Here is a 4,134-nt window from a genome sequence, read left to right on the forward strand (position 1 = left end):
GAAACGTGATGCGTATTCCCACTATCATCTAACATGTCCATGTTAGATGAAGGAAATGTGGTCCTTGGACGGACTACAAAGTGCTACCAGGTGTAACGGGGCACTACGACTTGTACTGCTTCAGTACAAGTCCATTTCACACTGCTTCAGTTGCGAGTGGTGCCTTACGTTATTTCACGTACACTAGTACATGCAGAGAAAGACTCTCTTTAAAAAACTTGCTTTAAAGAGAATTAAATAAAAACTGTATTAAGATAATTAAGTTCTTCTTGTCTATCTACTTAATACTAACTTTATTATAAACTAATACTAAACATGCGATTGAAATCTTATCTTATCGTATCTTATCTGTCTTTCTCTTTTGCTTACATCTACAGTTGATTAGTCTGCGGGATAAATAGATATATGGCCTATACCTACTTATAAATAAGTTTTCTGAACATTACTATTTAAAGTAATATCCTCCAAGGGGTGTCCCGTTGCTAAATTTGGTAATATTGATGCAATAAGACATTAGCTCTATTGATTGGTTAATTTAAGTCTAAATCAACCCCGCCAATCGTTAAAAGACACGATTGTGCGGTGCACAAGGAGGTAACATACTTAATAAGTTATTGTTACAATAAGGTCAGTAGTAGATATAAGATCGTTACGTAGGAAACTAAATATAGAGATATTAAACAAGATAGGACACTTTTTATCGGAAACTTGCAGAATATGACACTTTGTTTCGCCAACTATAAGAGGGAACAAAGTATTGCCCTCCTCCCCAGTGATCACATATGAGCTTCCCGACAAGTTCTCATATTGTGTCAATCTGTCCACATGTCTTGCAAGGTTATCCATTCATTGCTTTCGGCTGAGAACCGCTTTCCGTGCGCCTCTTAACAGGTCGCCCTCGAGGCCGAGATACCTTTGGAGGTACAAGTGGTGAAAAAGAGAGATTCACGATTAAGACTGGAATGTATGGACGGTTGTATGTTGCGCGATAGGTGTCAACGGTGTACAATTTGCGACTAGTGTGATTGGGGCCACTTTCACCTTCAATGCAAACGCACAGGCATTTGATTTACGTTCTCCTATGAGCTTGAAGATGGGCTTACGGTCGAGGTTGCAAACCGGAAAGTAATTTATATTTAAGGTTTATCTCGATCCTACCGTTAACTTTATTCTACCGTTATCTCTTTCCTATCGTTCGCTGCGCCCCCTTGCCCACATATGTGGACCACCATAAAATGAAGGATCGTCACTGTCTGGCAGTACAGCGCTGGTGAACCCCAAACACCAATACTTTTTTTGTCGTTGCTGGGTATCGAACCGTTGACCTGTGGGATGGCATTGCCATACCTTTCCCAAACTGAGCCACATAGCATGATTTTTCCACACACTATTTCTCCGTATTATTCTTGTCATACATATCCCTTGCTATATTTTTCTTATACGCGCATATTCATATAGCGCAACACTTTCGATGAACACATCAATCTTCAACACAGGCGTGGCGGCAAGGCATGAGGAAGTTCTCATACTTTCCACAGCAGTAGCTACCGATCGGACGATCCGAAGTTGGGAGGTTGACCACATATTGGTGATTTGATTCACCTACGACCATTCCACAAGTTTGTTCCGCCGGGAGGACGTTGTATATCCTAGCAGCATTCAATCCTCACCAAATCTCTTCATCGCCAACGGCACCAACGGTGCAAACCAACCAATTGCCGGCTGCGCCCGTTTATGAAATTGCTCCATTTGGTGGCGATACAAAGCGTCCAGCATCTGAAGAAAAGGTAATTCCCGCATCTGCTTCAGAAAAGAGTTTGCAATCTCTGCTAAGATTGAAGTGACATGTCCGAAACGGTCAACGTCACTAGCGTATGTTGCTCATTGATTGCGCGGGATTTTCACTATTTAATCGGCAGCAAGAGGCTTGATTTTACGAGTTTCATCGAGCACTTGTCAAATACAGCTTTGTTGTTGGCGTAGACGCATTTTCAGAAGAGTCTAAAGTAGCAAAAACATCCGGATCAGCGTCAATCATGACTTTCCATCATTCCCTATCAAGGTGACTCGGATGGTACATACACTTTGATGACAATTCCATGTTTAGTTTGGAATTTTGCAGCAATGAGATAGCAACACATGCATTGAAAGCGTTCGGAAGATTGTTTGCCACTGCTTTTATCAGCCCCTTTTCACGGTTATTTACCACTGCACTTCCACTTTCGTTGATCCCAGGATGCGTTTTCTCCAACCTAGTCAAAAACCAGTCCCACGTCTTCTCACATTCATTCGGAGCAACCGCCTATCCCAAAATCACCAATTTATCCTGAGCATCCATTGACACAGCCAAAAGAAGGATCTGGACAAAGCGGGTTCTCGTAAAAGTCCCATCAACAGCCACAAAGTAGCGAATGTGTTGGGAAGCGTGTATCGATGCCCCCGGAGCGATGAATAGTGTAACGGGCTAAAGTTGCCCTAATGTAACACAGTCCCCGTTAAGTACACTCCAAGTACTTAAGGAGATGGTCAACTACTTAATTAATGTAATTAGACTCACCACTCGGTTGTAGTTCACGTTTGTGACCAACCCTTGTGTATGTGATGCACATAGATGCATTCATAGTAGGATAGAGATGACATTTTGATTGGTAAAAATAGGTATTTATATTTAATGCGATTACATATAAAACAATCTGAAAACTACTTTCTACTTAGTACGTGCGCACGAGGAGCCGGATTACCGCTCCCGTGACGACACTTAACTGAAGTACTTAGTGCGTTGAGTGAGGTCGCTAACGCGCCCACCACAACTGCCTCACTGCACGCAAGAGAAGCTGGTTTGACCGCTTCCTCGCTGTGCTAGAATGTGTGTCTAAGTAGAGCGTGCCGCATTACGACGTGTCCGCCTACACTTGGTAGCACTTGAAATTCCTTCCACGCCCCGAATCTCTGCGTGTGTACGTGAGGATGAGCCTCAATTTGATTAAGCTATTTCCCCAACCTCTCCGAACATCATCGGGACGTGGCAGACCACATGGCGCAGGGACTTGGTGAACAAGCTCTGGCCAGGCTCCTTAGGTAGTCTTCCTGAGCAACATGTTGCTCTGTTGGAGCAGTTTGAGGCATTCGTGCTCGGACAGCGGAGAGCCGCGTCCGAGGCACAGAGCCATGCTGCGGTGGAGGGGGACTCAGGATGAGCTGAGGCATGAGCAGGCTCGGAGCGAGGCTCATAACAAGACTGTTGAGTTGCTCTCTGCCCGGTCGCATCAGCCGAGACCCATTCGGATGGACCCGCCCAAGTTCGATGGAACTGCGGCGCACACGATTGTTCACTGGCTTCTAGCCGCGGATCAATGCGGTGTCGCGCAGCTCATCGAGGACGACAGCCCGATGGTGTCGTACGCCATGTCGCATCTGCGCGGTAAGGCCTCAGAGTGGACTTTCTCGGCGCTTATGGCGGACAGAAAGGCGTACCCTACATAAGCGATCTTTAACGAAAAGATTCGCGCCATGTACCAGCCGCCGAACAACGAAGTTTTGCTTCACGCGCGCTTCTTTGGAGCGCGACGGGCGAAGCGATCTCTGCAAGAGTACGTGCAAGAGATGCGCTCGCTGTCGGCGTCCATTACTGTAGGTCCGATTCCGGAGCACATTAAGGTGCCCTCGTTTATGAACGGACTACGACATGGCCCATCGCGACATGCCCTTTTCAGAAAGGTGCCGTAGACGATGGTAGAGGCAATTTAAATTGCCTTAGTTGAGGAGCAATCCTACAACAGTGCCTCGGCGATAGCTTGGTATAAACCGTCGTCCGAGAGGTCAGATGCCACTCCCATGGAGTTGGGCAATGCAGTCGTTGTCTGCTATTATTGCGGCAAGCGCGGCCATATGATGGCTTGCTGCTATGCCCAGAGTTCCTGCTGGGGCGACGACACCCAGCAAGAAGTCTCCCTTCCCAAAGGGCGATGGCAAATATCAGCGTGCGAGACGCATGAGTTCCGCATCGACCACTGAGGGGTCGGGAAATGCAAGAGCGCAGTAGGGGCGGGATGCCCTACTGACGCGGACTTTGAAGCTACCACTAAGTTCAGAGCTGTCGAACAAATGGGTAGCATAGTCCCTGAGGTCTCGAAA

This window comes from Bremia lactucae, linkage group LG8 (assembly GCF_004359215.1).
Source record: "Bremia lactucae strain SF5 linkage group LG8, whole genome shotgun sequence".
Taxonomy (NCBI): Eukaryota; Oomycota; class Peronosporomycetes; order Peronosporales; family Peronosporaceae; genus Bremia; species Bremia lactucae.